The sequence below is a fragment of the Rhinoraja longicauda genome, chromosome 14 (genome assembly GCF_053455715.1).
Source record: "Rhinoraja longicauda isolate Sanriku21f chromosome 14, sRhiLon1.1, whole genome shotgun sequence".
In the NCBI taxonomy this organism is placed as follows: Eukaryota; Metazoa; Chordata; class Chondrichthyes; order Rajiformes; family Arhynchobatidae; genus Rhinoraja; species Rhinoraja longicauda.
The window spans coordinates 47,058,412-47,074,733 of record NC_135966.1 but is presented as its reverse complement, the minus strand read 5'-3'; positions in this window follow the sequence as shown (position 1 = coordinate 47,074,733).

The window sequence follows — 16,322 nt, the reverse complement described above, 5'->3', positions numbered from 1 at the left end:
GGCCGAATGGCCTAATTCCACTCCTCTTCCTTATGACCTTATGATTATCAGCGGCTCAGTGAAACACAATGTGCTGAAGTAACTCAGTGGGTCAGGCAGCATCTCCTAAGGGAAAGGACGGATGACGTTCCGGGTCAAAGGAAGGATCCCGACCTGAAATGTTGCCTGTCCATTCCCTCCAGAAATGCTGCCCGACCCGCTGAGTTCCTCCATCACTTTTCGTTTCACTCAAGATTCCAGCATCTGCAGTTCCTTGTGTCTCAGATTAATTGGGAACCTTTTTGAATTCTCTGGAAGTATTTCATTTTTTTTGCAGTTTATTTCGTGCAATACTACAGGAAGCAGGCAGATGAATTTACAGCGTGCTGTGGGTCGATTGCACAACACTGTGGGATGAGTGACTCTGGCTCAAGGTTTGACATTCTGTGATAACTGAATGCGGTTCAGGATCGCTGTGTTTGATCTCTGGTCATCGAGTGTGGCATCGAGCAGAAGCAGATGAAACACGACCATCAGTACACACTGCACAGTGCGAGCAATAAAATGGGAACTGGAAGAAAATGTTTAACTGGTTAGCCAAACTCACAGCTTTCTTTGAATAGTTCCACATGCACCATTCCAGTATGGCCTGTCTCTCATCCATTTTCACTTGTTTCCTATTATATTTCTTGCAAAACAATCATCTGTGATTGAGCATCACTCACCACCCTCTCACAACAGGCAAAACCACCACTTGTGTCATTCACCCTGTCACTGACATAATAGACAATAGACAATAGACAATAGACAATAGACAATAGGTGCAGGAGGAGGCCATTCGGCCCTTCGAGCCAGCACCACCATTCAATGTGATCATAATAATAATAATAATAATAATAATATTCATTTATTGTCATTGCAACGAGTACAACGAAATTAAAAAAATATCATGGCTGATCATTCTCAATCAGTACCCCGTTCCTACCTTCTCCCCATACCCCCTGACTCCGCTATCCTTAAGAGCTCTATCTAGCTCTCTCTTGAATGCATTCAGAGAATTGGCCTCCACTGCCTTCTGAGCCAGAGAATTCCACAGATTCACAACTCTCTGACTGAAAAAGTTTTTCCTCATCTCAGTTCTAAATGGCCTACCCCTTATTCTTAAACTGTGGCCCCTTGTTCTGGACTCCCCCAACATTGGGAACATGTTTCCTGCCTCTAACGTGTCCAACCCCTTAATAATCTTATGCGTTTTGATAAGGTCTCCTCTCATCCTTCTAAATTCCAGTGTATACAAGCCTAGTCGCTCCAGTCTTTCAACGTATGAAAGTCCCGCCATTCCGGGAATTAACCTAGTAAACCTATGCTGCACGCCCTCAATAGCAAGAATATCCTTCCTCAAATTTGGAGACCAAAACTGCACACAGTATTCCAGGTGCGGTCTCACTAGGCCCCTGTACAACTGCAGAAGGACCTCTTTGCTCCTATACTCAACTCCTCTTGTTATGAAGGCCAACATTCCATTGGCTTTCTTCACTGCCTGCTGTACCTGCATGCTTCCTTTCAGTGACAGATGCACTAGGACACCCAGATCACGTTGTACGTCCCCTTTTCCTAACTTGACACCATTCAGATAATACTCTGCCTTCCTATTCTTACCACCAAAGTGGATAACCTCACACTTATCCACATTATACTGCATCTGCAATGCTTCTGCCCACTCACACAACCTGTCCAAGTCTCCCTGCAAACTCTTAGCATCTTCCTCACAGTTCACACTACCACCCAGCTTTGTATCATCTGCAAATTTGCTAATGGTACTTTTAATCCCTTCATCCAAGTCATTAATGTATATTGTAAATAGCTGCGGTCCCAGCACCGAGCCTTGCGGTACCCCACTAGTCACTGCCTGCCATTCTGAAAGGGACCCATTTATCCCCACTCTTTGCTTTCTGTCTGTCAACCAATTTTCTATCCATGTCAGTACCCTACCTCCAATACCATGTGCTCTATTTTGCCCACTAATCTCCTATGTGGAACCTTGTCAAAGGCTTTCTGAAAGTCAAGGTACGCCACATCACCGGCTCTCCCCTGTCAATTTTCCTGGTTACATCCTCAAAGAATTCCAGAAGATCCTATCCACCTCCCCTTCCATGTAACTTAAAACGTGTTTGATTTCTTGCTTCTCCAGTTCTGATGATCGGCCAGTGGAGCATTAATTCGTGGCTGATAAAGATTTCCCTCTTAACCACATTCTCCAGCCTTCTCCACGTAACTTAGATGTCCTTACTAATCAAGAACCCATCAATCTCTGCTTCAAAAATATCCAATGTCTTGGCTTCCACAGCCGTCTGTGGCAATGAATTCCACAGATTCGCACTCCCCTGACTGAAGAAATTCCTCCTCATCTCTATTCTAAAGGTACGTCTTTTTATTTTGAGGCTGTATCCTCCGGTTCTAGACTCTCCCATCCTTTTCGCAACCACTCTATGTTGGCTTCTCATTATCCAGTAGGTTTCAATGAAATTCTCCTCTTCCTTCTAAACTCCAGCGAGAACAGGCCCAGAGCCTTCAAATGCTCCTCATGCATTAACCCAAATAATCCCGGGATCACTTTATTTCAGATTCTGATCTTTCTGTCCTGGACTTCCTCCATTGCCAGAATGAGGCCACACGCAGACTAGAGAAACAGACTGCATGTTACTCTTGGGTTGCTTACAACCCAACAGTATGAACATTAAATTCTCTAATTTTTGGTAACCTCCCACATCTCCCCCCTTTTGTCCCACACATTTCCCCATCTATTTCCCCCCTCCTCTCCTCACCACCCCCACCACCACTTTCCTCCCACTGGCTTTACAATTCGCAACTCTTCAATCCTGTCCCACTTCTTCTGCTTTTATCTCTGGCCTTTGTTCCAACCATCTTCCTATCAACCCCCCCCTCCCCTGTGACCATATATTACTTGCCTTGATTTGTCCTGCCTCTCCCCTCTTCCAGCTTTCTACTCTCTATCCCTCTTACAAACTGTCTGAAGAAGGGTCTCAATCTGAAACATCGCCGATCCATGTTCTACAGAGACGCTGCCTGACCTGCTGAATTACTCCAGCACTTTGTGTCTTTTTGTGTATTAAACAGCATCTGCAGTTCCTTGTTTCCACATTATTTTGTCTATGTTCTCCCTCTTTAACTGCTCCCATTCACCCATTGACCAGATAACCAGGGCGGCACGGTAGCGCAGCGGTAGAGTTGCTGCTTTACAGCGAATGCAGCGCCGGAGACTCAGGTTCGATCCTGACTACGGGTGCTGCACTGTAAGGAGTTTGTACGTTCTCCCCGTGACCTGCGTGGGTTTTCTCCGAGATCTTCGGTTTCCTCCCACACTCCAAAGACGTACAGGTATGTAGGTTAATTGGCTGGGTAAATGTAAAAATTGTCCCTAGTGGGTGTAGGATAGTGTTAATGTGCGGGGATCGCTGGGCGGTACGGACTTGGAGGGCCGAAAAGGCCTGTTTCCGGCTGTATATATATGATATGATATGATAACCTCTACATCGAAGGGTCGAATGGCCTACTCCTGCACCTATTGTCTATCTTTTATCCCTCGGGTCACCCTGATTTTAACTTATCAGAAACCTCCTCCGTCTCCCCCCTGAGGCTTAGCAAACTTTTTTTTTCTCTCCTTCTCAGCACTTCAACATGAGACGTTAGCTCTGTTTCTCTTTCCACAGATGTGGCCTGACCTACTGAGTATTTCCAGCACTTTAGTTGTTCAACATTTTCAGATTGAAAAAAAAATTCATTCAGTGATTTTCTTATTGGAAAAGCATCAAGTACTAAAGGGCCTTCTTTTATATAGCACCCACTCTACACTTCATCCCTATATTTGCTGGCTTGTGATAGAATACAGTCTGAAGACCCAAAACGTCAAGTATTTATTTTCTTCAGAGATGCTGCCTGACCCGCTGAGTTACTTCAGCTTTTTGTGTCTCTCTTCGGTTTAAACCAGCATCTGCTGTTCCTTCCTACACAGAATATAGTTACATCAGTTGCTCCCCAAGGGACCATTCTTCAAATTCAGTACTCGATGTGGAGAGCTGTCAGTGTATTCATCCACATTCCCTGCCAAGCCTCATCCTTGCCGACTCCACCAGAAACCATTGTATCATCAAGCTAACGTCCTGCTAGGCTTTATTTATTATTGTCACGTGTACAGAGAGAGAGAGAGAGAGAGAGAGAGAGAGAACTAGCTCCAAGTCAAGTTGGGTTCATTGAAGATAACACTCATGCAGCACAAGTGATGGAATTGCAACCCATAAATATTAAAGCCCTCAGTGTCAGTAGGTTGTGGGTTACAGTTCCATGCAGATAAGGGAAATAATCTAGGATTAAATACTGCCCAACCAACAAAGTTCTTTTGGAGGAGTTACTGAGATGTACTCCCATTTTCTGTCTAATGTTGAAGTAAAACATCCCTCGCCTTCAGATGTCCTTCGAGCAACAGCATTGGAACAAGTTATGACCTCAACAACACATTGCTGTTTGGTGAAGCTTGCTCAGCATAAATAGGCCGCTCTGTTCAGCAGTGATGACACTTTAACGTATGTTTAGGAAGAAACTGCAGAAGCAAGTTCACACAAAATGCTGGAGTAACTCAGCAGGTCAGGCATCATCTCTGGAGGAAAGGAAAAGATGACATTTCGGGTCGAGACCCGTCTTCAGACTGAGAGTCAGGGGAAAGGGAAATGAGAGAAATGAAAAGGTACATAGAAAAAAATGAATGAATGGTATGCAAAAGGACAGATCAAAGCCAGCAACGATGATCAAGGAAAGGTGGAGCCCACAATGGTTCATTGTTGGCTGTGGGAAGGTGGTAACGAGTGATACAAACAGTGAAACTCAGCAGGATGACAGTGAAACTAGTAAGACCACTCAGGTGGGGGAGGGATGGAGAGAGAGAGAGAATGCAAGGGTTACTTGAAGTTAGATATTCATACCGCTGGGTTGTAAGATGCCCAAGTGAAATATGAGGTGCTGTTCCTCCAATTTGCTTTGGACAGTGGCGGGTGTCCAGGGCAGAAAGGTCAGTGTGGGAACGGGAGGGGGAAGTTAAGGTGTTTGGCAACCAGGAGATCATCTAGGTCTAGGCGGGCTGAGCGGAGGTGCTCAGCGAAACAATCGCCTAGTCTACGCCTGGTCTCTCCAAGATATAAGAGTCCACACCTAGGACAGCGGATACAGTAGATGAGGTTGGAGGAGGTGCTAGGGAAGCGCTGCCTCACCTGAAAGGACTGTTGGGGTCCCTGGACAGGGTCGAGGGAGGAGGTGTAGGGACAGGTGTTGCATCCTCTGCGGTTGCAGGGGAAAGAACTCAGGTTGTGGCAGGCGATGCATAAATGCACTTTCGTTCTTCATTGCAGACATTGTCTTCACCAGTGAAGTCATTTTGCGTGTTGACAGCACGCGTCCCCTTTCACTTCCCCCACCCCCAGTAAAATATAGACAACACAATGGGGTTTGTTCGCAAACAAAACAAATGCGTTCTCCATCTCTCCAGCAAAGACAATGGACGTGTCTGCAAGCCAACATGAATACAATGTTTGGCCCAGGGCTGTGCATCTCCCACTTGTACTCAATGGGAGCAACTGTCAAGTTTAAGACAAATCTCACGGCTTAAAACAATATTTGCTAGCAAAAACAGTGAGGAGAGAGTAAAACAAGCAAACTGGGATCCAGGGAAACACACTTCACGTGCCGGTTACTCACTACACAACATTTTCTGTGTACTTGAGTGTTGTCAAGGGATTTGCTGCTAAAAATATAAAGATGGGATGCAGGGAACGTCAGCTGTCCTTCAGTGTATGAATAGGGAACATAAATTAGTAACCAGTCATTCATTGCTGCCTGCGTATTTATTAAAATTCTTCACTGGTTAAAACAATATTAGTCACAGCTGTTAATTTCACAGTTCATAACAAGATTCATGCTTGTAGACGTTAGAGATACAGTGGGGAAACAGGGCCTTCGGGCTACCGAGTCCAGGCCAACCAGCGATCACCCCGATAGTACACTAGTATTATCCTACCACAAACTTGGGACAATTTACAATTTTTACTGAAGCCAATTAACGTCTTTCGAGTGTGGGAAGAAACCAGAGCACCCGGATTAAACCCACGCGGTCACGGGGAGAACGTACAAACTCTGTACAGACAGCACCCGTGGTCAGGATCGAACCCAGGCATATGGAGCTGTAAGGCAGCAACTCTGCCGCTGCGCCATTGCGCTACCCGCCCATGTTGTGTCTAAAGATAGACACAAAAAGCTGGAGTAACTCAGCAGGTCAGGCAGCATCTCTGGAGAAAAGGAATAGGTGATATTTCGGGTCGAGACCCTTCTTCAGACTGAGAGTCAGGTAGGAGAGGGAAACAAGAGATATAGAAGATTGATAAAAACAAATGAATGAAAGATGTGCTCAAAGCAACGATCAAGGAAAGGTGGAGCCCACAATGGTCCATTGTTGGCTGTGGGGAAGGTAATAACGCCTTATACAAACAGTGAAACTCGACAGGACGACAGTGAAACTAGTACGACAACTAGGGTGGGAGAGGGACGGAGAGAGAGGGGCTGCAAGGGTTACTTGAAGTTAGACCCTTACTCACTCTATCTGCATTGTCTTCAAGCGCAGTCACAACCTATTCTGCTGCTTGTCCCTTGCCTCAACACCTTCGATCTTCATTGTTCGAAACGATCAGAGTGTGTGCCCAGAAGAGAAACTCTACTGCTGTGCTTGGGCAACTTACAGCCCAACAGTATGAATATTGACTTCTCTAACTTCAAGTAATCCACGTATCCTCTTTCTGTCCGTCCCTCCCGCACCCGGGTCATCGTACTAGTTTCACTGTCGCCCAGTTGAGTTTTATTCTGACAACTAAGAGTTTTATAAAGGTCTGAAGAAGGGCCTCGACCCGAAACGTCACCTCCTATTCCTTCTCTCCAGAGATGGTACCTGTCCAGCATTTTGTGTTTATCTAAGGGTTTTATTCATTCTGCAACAACTCAAAAAAATCATAAACCTGAACACCGTGCCAATATCTTTACTCTGGTTCCATTTCCAAGCAGGGTTCGCCATTGACCAGGAATGTAACTGGACTAGTCACGTGAATTGTGTGGCCACAGAACTGTCGGAGGCTCCACACCATTCAATGTCTGATGGACTTTCACAGCAAGGAAGTAACTCAGACATGTCGTGTAACCGTGTCCATGTGCCTAGAAGTGAGTAACTTTAAAACGCTCACCTTTTGAGGGTAAGCTCGGACACACAATGTAACGCTGTCCATTTGCCCTGAACTGTGCAGTTTAAAAATGTTCAACACTTTTTCAGGAAAAAAGACCTTTCTGATTTTCAGCCTGTTCTTTCCATTAAACCTTGTCTTCCTTCACTGTCAGACAAACCTGGGTGAGGTGAGTCTATATACTAAAAGGTTTGTTTGTTTGTTTGTTTGTTTGTTTGTTCCTGAACTACAGCCAAAATGGTACACGATAGCGCAACAATTTTAGGCCCACCTTACTCACCGTCGTCCCTTTGGTGCTAATGGAAGAAATTTTGGTGTTATATTTTTTAAGTTATTCACATTTTAAAGTTTAAATCTATCTCCTAGGGAAGGAGGGGGAGGGCAGAGGGTGGAAGGGGGGGGGGGGGTAGGGAGGGAGGGGGAGGAGGGAGGATAAGGGGGACTGAGGGGGATGGGGAAGGGGGGAGGGGAGGGGGATGGGTGGGGGGGGGAGGGGGGGGGGGAAGGAGAGGGTTCTGCACCAATGCAGGAGAGGATTGGGCCCAACGGGTTCACTTGGTCTAGCACCATCTAAAGGCCACACCTCTGCATCTCAGCCAGACTTCGCGTATGCACTTCCTGAGCCCTTGACATAAGCCACCCAGAAGCACAATTATAGTAATTATATATGAAACTGGTAAAATCTCCAAATCGCACACAATTTTGACTTGGTCATATATTGCTGTTTCTTCATCACCACTGAGTCAAAACCACAGAATCCACATTTAATTATGTTATGGGAATCCAGCTCAACATAGACTGCATTCACACGAGATTGTAAGTCCCATTCATTCCAGCAAGGGCTACAAGGCCGGGGCAATTAATATTGTAGCGACACGCTCAATCTATATATGGATTTAAAATAATTTTCATACATTCATGAACATGTTGCCACAACTTCCTTTCATTAATTCTCCTGTCCTTTCAGGCATCATTCAAGTTAATAAATCAATTAATACCCTTCTAAATCAGCAGATTTATCAAGCCAGTTGTCTCATAAGTTAAAGGATCTGTTGGCACATTCACGGTTCATTTGATACAGTCCAGTTGTGATTACTGGATAGACACAGATAGACACATAATGTTGGAGTAACTCAGCAGCATCTCCAAGTGGGAATGGGTGATGTTTGGGTCGAGACCCTTCTTCTGTGGATTTCATCCCATTGTTAATAGATGGAATTCAGTTAAACTGTTGTCACCATAGTTGTGTATTGAAACATTGAGAAAACTTTCAGTGGGTGGTCTGATAGCTCCTGAGGCTGGCTGGTCATAGGGACCACTGTTAAAAGCCTGTGGTCTAGAGAGATATCTCCTCGGCTTCCACAGAATCTCTGTAAATCCGTAGCTGACTGCTCAACACCTCATATTTCGCTTGGGCAGCTTACAACCCAGCGGTATGAGTATTGATTTCTCTAACTTCAAGTAACGTTTGCAACCCCTCTCTCTCTGTACCTCCTCCACCCAAGTTGTTGAAGCTTCAACTTCGTCCTGTTGAGTCTCATTGTCAGTAACTCCTTTTCCCCTAGCACACAGCTAACAATGGCCTGTTTCCCTTATCATCGTTACTTTTTTGCATATCTTTCATTCATTTATTCTATATCTCTCTATATCGTCTACATCTCTCGTTTCCCTTTCCCCTCACACTCTCAGTCTGAAAAAGGGTCTTGGCCCAAACGTCACCTATTCCTTTTCTCCAGAGATGCTCTGAGTTACTCCGGCTCTATGCTCAGTGGTAAACAGATTCCCTGTGTGCTGCTGCCGGCTTGAGGGGTTTCAATTAATCTCTTACTGGTTAATGGGACTGATTGTCATTCTCATATTAGTCAGGTCTCCACCACCACTCCAATCAAGTCATTCCCCAAATAAGTGTTGTTTCACGAAAGGATCCCACACCATTGTCTTCTGTTAATTTACATTAAAACCGAGCAGGAACTGCACAGATGTCCGCATGTGTAACAATAGTTGCTGATTGGGGCAGTTACTTCCATCAGCCAAGCTCAGAAACAATGGCGGCAACATGGGTACTGGTGCCGGGAAATGAATGTGGAAGTTCCTAGAGAGCTTGTAAAGACCGCACACCACAGACTGTGTCTCACTGACAACTTGATCATTCTTCGGCCACAGGGCGTCCACACCATTTCATGTCCTCTGCCTTCCGGGAGGTCTCTGATCAGTAGTCATTCAAAAAGGAGAAAGTGTGTGTTCAGAATGGTACTAAGATCCTCCAACCTCCTGAATAGTCATAATCGCACAATAGAGAATAATAAGTGCGGCACGGTGGCGCAGCGGTAGAGTTGCTGCCTTACAGCGAATGCAGCGCCGGAGACTCAGGTTCGATCCTGACTACGGGCGCCGTCTGTACGGGGTTTGTACGTTCTCCCCGTGGCCTGCGTGGGTTTTCTCCGAGATCTTCGGTTTCCTCCCACACTCCAAAGACGTGCAGGTATGTAGGTTAATTGACTGGGTAAATGTAAAAATTGTCCCTAGTGTGTAGGATAGTGTTAGTGTGCGGGGATCGCTGGGCGTTGCGGACTCGGTGGGCCGAAGGGCCTGTTTCCGCGCTGTATCTCTAAATCTAAAACAAAATCTAAATAAAAGCCTTCAGCAAACGGTGAGGCATGTGGAGCAGTGGTAGAGTTGCTGCCTTACTGCGCCAGAGACCTAGGTTCCATCCTGCCTATGGTGTAGGATAGCATTAGTGTGTGGGGATCGCTGGTCGCTGGACACGGTGGGCCGAAGGGCCTGTTTCCGCGCTGTATCTCTAAACTACAAACTAAAACTAAACACACCATCTCCATGCACACTCATCTATCCTAGTCCGATTAACCTGCATTAAGTCTATAACCTTCTATAACTTGGTAATTCAAGTGTTTGTCTGGATACTTTGTAAATGTTGTCAGAGTTCCTGGCTCCACCATCTCCTCTGTGTGAATACGTTCCTCCTCACAGCCCTGCTGAACCCAGCACAAGTAACAGCATCAGCTTACTGACACCCAAACTACCCACCGACCTGCCTCAGTAAGTATCTCCTGACTTTCCTGTGTGAGAATGTGAATGTCGCACATTGGCCTCATCAATAATCTCAGCAGCCGAAGATGACCAGAAGATGCAGGAGCTACTTAACGGAAATCACAACGTTTGGAACTTTGCAAACACTCAAAAGGAATAAAAACAGTTTTATGGGCCTTGATGGTTGAAGTCCAATAGGAAACCTCCATCTAAAGAACAGAAAGTGGATCAGATAATGCAGGAGGCCCAGCAACCTGCCGCCGACCATGATGCAAGGATGTTTAGTTCCCCTCATGATCATCTGCAGTCCGACTCCTGAAGGCTCACCCTGCTGAGAGTTGTGTACAGAGGAGAGCTTCTCAAGGATAATTGACGTCCGCAGGAAGGAAAACCTTGAAGAAGTCTTCGGCTGTGATTCTCTCCATGATAAAAGCATCCTTGACTTCATCCCACAGCAAGCTGGCTAGTTCAGCCTTGCTGCCATTTTCTGATTGAATAGGTGTAATTGGGCAAATGAAGCTGTTGATGCAGTCTGGTTCATAGAAACATAGAAAGTAGGTGCAGGAGTAGGCCATTCGGCCCTTCGAGCCTGCACCGCCATTCAATATGATCATGGCTGATCATCCAGCTCAGTATCCTGTACCTGCCTTCTCTCCATACCCCCTGATCCCTTTAGCCACAAGGGCCACATCTAACTCCCTCTTAAATATAGCCAATGAACTGGCCTCAACTACCTTTTGTGGCAGAGAATTCCATAGATTCACCACTCTCTGTGAAAAAAAAGTTCTCATCTCGGTCCTAAAAGAGTTCTCCCTTATCCTTAAACTGTGACCCCTTGTTCTGGACTTCCCCAACATCGGGAACAATCTTCCTGCATCTAGCCTGTCCAACCCCTTAAGAATTTTGTAAGTTTCTATAAGATCCCCCCTCAATCTTCTAAATTCCAGCGAGTACAAGCCGAGTCTATCCAGTCTTTCTTCATATGAAAGTCCAGCCATCCCAGGAATCAATCTGGTGAACCTTCTCTGTACTCCCTCTATGGCAAGAATGTCTTTCCTCAGATTAGGAGACCAAAACTGTGCGCAATACTCCAGGTGTGGTCTCACCAATGCCCTGTACAACTGCAGCAGAACCTCCCTGCTCCTATACTCAAATCCCCTCGCTATGAATGCCAACATACCATTCGCTTTCTTCACTGCCTGCTGCACCTGCATGCCTACTTTCAATGACTGGTGTACCATGACACCCAAGTCTCGTTGCATCTCCCCTTCTCCTAATCGGCCACCGTTCAGATAATAGTCTGCTTTCCTGTTCTTGCCACCAAAGTGGATAACCTCACATTTATCCACATTATACTGCATCTGCCATGCATTTGCCCACTCACCTAACCTATCCAAGTCACGTTGCAGCCTCCTAGCATCCTCCTCACAGCTAACACTGCCCCCCAGCTTCGTGTCATCCGCAAACTTGGAGATGTTGCATTCAATTCCCTCGTCCAAATCATTAATATATATTGTAAATAGCTGGAGTCCCAGCACTGAGCCTCGCGGTACCCCACTAGTCACTGCCTGCCATTCTGAAAAGGACCCGTTTATTCCTACTCTTTGCTTCCTGTCTGCCAGCCAGTTCTCTATCCACATCAATACTGAACCCACAATACTGTGTGCTTTAAGTTTGCTTTAAGTTTGATATTGGTTCCGTTGTCATTCACTGGATCAATGGGTGATGTGGCCAGTAAGTTAATAGATCTTTTAGAATAATCCTGTGTGAGTCAATGTTGATCACACATTGAAGCTCAGTGTCTGAACCTTGGTTCTGAAGTGGAGATAGTAATGTCCAACTTTTCAACATTTAATTTTCGATTTTCAACTTTTCCTGTAGTTCTTCTTCTTGCGTATGGAGTGCACAGCCTAAAGTTGTAGGCCAAGGGTAGACATCCAGGCCAGGGCAGCAGCAGTTGCTGGGTAGATGGCCTTGATGCCACCAGGGAAAAGCCTCAGTGAGCAGTCATTCACGATGTGTGGGATGGTCTGGTCTGGATATCCGCAGTGGCATGCAGGGCTGTCTGTCTGTCTGTCATCCCCCACTTGTGCAGGTGATGGGCTGTTCTTGCGTGGAGGGTGCGGATCCTGTTCAGGGTCAGCCATTGCTTGCGATGGAGGTCAAATCCCAGTGGTTTCACTGTGGGGCCTGTGATCACCTCGCCGTTGTTGGTGTTGGCATCTTTCCAGGCTCTGCACCACTCAGTCTCGAGGTCAAAGTCTTCCAGGGATTTGGCTGAAGACCAGATGGGTTTGCGGGACTTCAGGTGCATGTTGGGCAGATTGTTCAAGTCAGCGTGGATGGGAAGGTCAGGGTTAACCTCGATGGTGCACCAATCTTTCAACATCCTCTCCCTTCTGCGTATGCTGGGAGGGGTGATGTGAGAGAGGACAGGGAGCCACTGCAAAGGTATTGACTTAAGCATCTCTGTGTGGCTGTGCCTAACGGCTGCGGCTCTCTGGCAGTCTGTTTGTCTTTTTTTCCTTTTTTTTTTGTTTGTGTTGGTGTTGGGATGGTTTTTGTTTCTGTTTTTGGCTCTGTATGTGTGGGGGGTGGGGCGGGGGGTGGGGGAACCTTCTTTTTTTAGGTCTCTTCCCCGGGGCGCAGCTCGGCCGCGGGGCCTTCCATAGCCCGCGGGGCCTTCCATCGCTCGGCTCGGCCGCTGGACTTAACATCGCCGGCGCGGCTCGGCCGCGGGACCTAACAGTGCCCGGCGCGGCCGCGGGGCCTTCCATCGCCCGGTACGGCTGCGGGACAGTTCAGCGCTCGGTGCGGCTCGGCCGTGGGGCCTTCCATCGCCTGGTGTGGCTCGGCCGCGGAACGGTTCAGCGCCCGGCGCGGCGCCTTTCATTGCCCGGCTCGGCTGCGGGACTTAACATCGCCGGCGCGGCTCAGCCGCGGGACGTTTCAGTGCCCGGTGCGGCTCGGCCGCAGGACTTAGCAGCGGCCGCGGGGACTTCCATCGCCCGGCGCGGCTCGGCCGCTGGACTTAACATCGCCGGCGCGGCTCGGCCGCGGGACGTTTCGGTGCCCGGTGCGGCTCGGCCGCGGGGCCTTCCATCCCCTTGTGGGGGCTGTGCGTGTCGGTTGCCTTGGTAGGGGTCGAGCTGCCTGTCCGTGGGCGCGGGGGGAAGAGAGTGGAAGTTTTGTTGCCTCCATCACAGTGAGGGGGTGTTTGGAGTCACTGTGATGGATGTTGGTGTTGGGGTCGTGTGTCCTGTGTTCTTTTCTTTTTTGCTGTGTCTTGTGACTGCTGGAATTTCGTTCGGTATTTATACCGAATGACAATAAAGTTCTGTTATACTGTTATGTTATACTGTGATGACCCACATTGCAGAGTTTAGGACAGTGTCAACTCGTTTGGTGTGGCAGCTATTAGCCCAAGCTCTTGAGCAAAACTCGGCTGTTGAGTAGACTAGGGCTAAGCTTGTGGTACGGAGGGTGTGTGCATTGGATCCCTAGCTGTTGCCTGCAAGTTTCCTGATGATGTTGACCCTTGCTTTCGGTTTATCAGCCACCCTCTTCAGGTGTTGACGATAGGTGAGGGTGTGGTCCAGGGTGACTCCGAGGTACTTGGGGAATTCCTCATTCTTCACCACAGACGGACACTCGAAGCTTTGCATTGGCGAGCCGATTGCTGAGGTGAGAGGCGGTGACAGTTGTCTTAGCTGGGTGAAGTACTCCTCCATCCCCTTCAAGTCTTGGGTTAGCACCCTGCTGATACCCTCAAGGGCAGCCCCCTGGTAGGCAAGGGCAAGGTCATCTCCATATGCAAACTTCCTGGACGAGGTAGTTGGCACGCCACTCGCATAGATGCTGAAGAGTAGGGGAGCTAGGACAGAGCCCTGGGGGAGGCCATCACTCAGGGTGCTGACAGAGCTGGTCTGGTCCCCAAGCGAGACCCTAAATCTACGGTTGCTGAGGATGGATGAGAGGGCACGCATGGTGGTTTGGCACTGCAAGTTTCTGGACGTTTTCAGCATCAGACTATGTCCCACACGGTTTCATAAGCTGATGACAGATCGATGAGAGCAACACCAGTTTTCAGGGTGCGTTGGAAGCCAGCCTCTATATTGGTAGTGAGGGCAAGGACTTGATCTGCGCAGCTTTTACCAGGTCTAAAGCCAGCTTGTTGTCTGGGCAGAACAGGTTCTACCAATGGAGAAATCCTAGCAGGCAGGAGGCACTCAAACAGCTCAAGATCTGCTAAGGACCTTAATGCTGATGTCCTCCTACCACAAGAGACGCACATCGCTGATACCTCATGTGCTTCCAAGCTTTATATCTACGGCCTCAAGCTTGTTGCTGCTGTTTGCCACGAAAAATATGGCATTGCTGTATGACTTGAGTTATGACCGACATGATTTCTGTGTTCTTGAGGAATCTTGCTCCAATGACATCTTCGTTGCTACTGTGAGGATCGGGGATATCACTGTCACAAATGGATATAAACCCCCTGGAATCACGTGCCCTGCCTCCATGCCACCCACTTTCCACCACCCAGAAGTACATGCAGGGGCCTCTAACAGCCACCACTCATCCAGGGGCTACTCAACCAACGATGAGAATGGGAAATAACTGAATACGTGGGCATCCAACAATGGCCGCTACCTCCTCCATGATGCCAAGCAACCAGGCACATTCCACTCAAGCAGATGGAGGAGAGACTGCAACCCAGACCTCTGCTTCACATCGACAACCGATGCTGGCCACTCCCTCCATAAGATCCTCTCGCACTTCCCGCACAACCAACGCAGACCTGCTCTGACCCACATCGGTGCACAGATCCCCGTGATCTCATCCAAGCCTCTCTGGAACTTCAGGGGAGCAGATTGGAAAGCTTTCACACAAGAAGTGGAGGGAAAAATGATAAGTCTTATTTTAAATTAATTAATTAATTAATTAATTTTTATTTTTACAGAACTTTTTAGAAAACAAGCCCTCCCACCCTTCCTCTCACCCCCCCCCCCTTATACTAACCCCAAATAAGAAAAAAGAAGAAAAGATTAAAGATTGCCTGGGTGTTGGGGGTCCTGCACACGCCCAATGGAATTCCAAACAGAATAAACTGTATATATATGTACATCTCTCCCAAAAGAACCATTGAGAATATGAACAATTCTTCTATTATATATAGGCCCCTCTTTTGTAGATAAGGACGCCAGATATTTAAAAAGTATCATATTTGTTCCTTAAGTTATAAGTAATTTTTTCAAGTGGGATGCAGTTAGAAATGATAAGTCTTGAACCTGTCCCCAAGAACTACAAGTGCTTCTGTACAGTAGACAATAGACAATAGACAATAGGTGCCGGAGGAGGCCATTCGGCCCTTCGAGCCAGCACCGCCATTCAATGTGATCATGGCTGATCATTCTCAATTAGTACCCTGTCCCTGCCTTCTCCCCATACCCCCTGACTCCGCTATCCTTAAGAGCTCTATCTATTTAGCTCTCTCTCGAATGCATTCAGAGAATTGGCCTCCACTGCCTTCAGAGGCAGAGAATTCCACAGATTCACAACTCTCAGCCCTCAATCTACCATTCAGGAGGAACCGTGGCACATCCTCCTCGAACTCCCTGCCCACAGAAACTCATCTCCATCTTGCACCCGCTCCATAAAATGTATGCAGGTCAATTTCTTAACCAACAGATAGACATCTGTTGGCAGATTCCTAGACAGATTCCTACGTGATCTCCCAAGTGCCCAACACTTTAATTCCCCATCCCATTCCCACACTGACCTTTCTGTCCTAGGCCTCCTCCATAGTCAGAGTGAGGCTAAATGCAAATTGGAGGAACAGCATTTCATATTTTGCTTAGGCAGCTTACAACCCAGAGTTATGAATATTGATTTCTTGAACTTCAAGTAACCCCTGCATCCCCTCTCCCTCCTTCTCTCCCCCACCCAAGTCGTACCAGCTTCAAAGTCGTCTTGTTGAGTCTCATTGTCTGTAACTGGTTT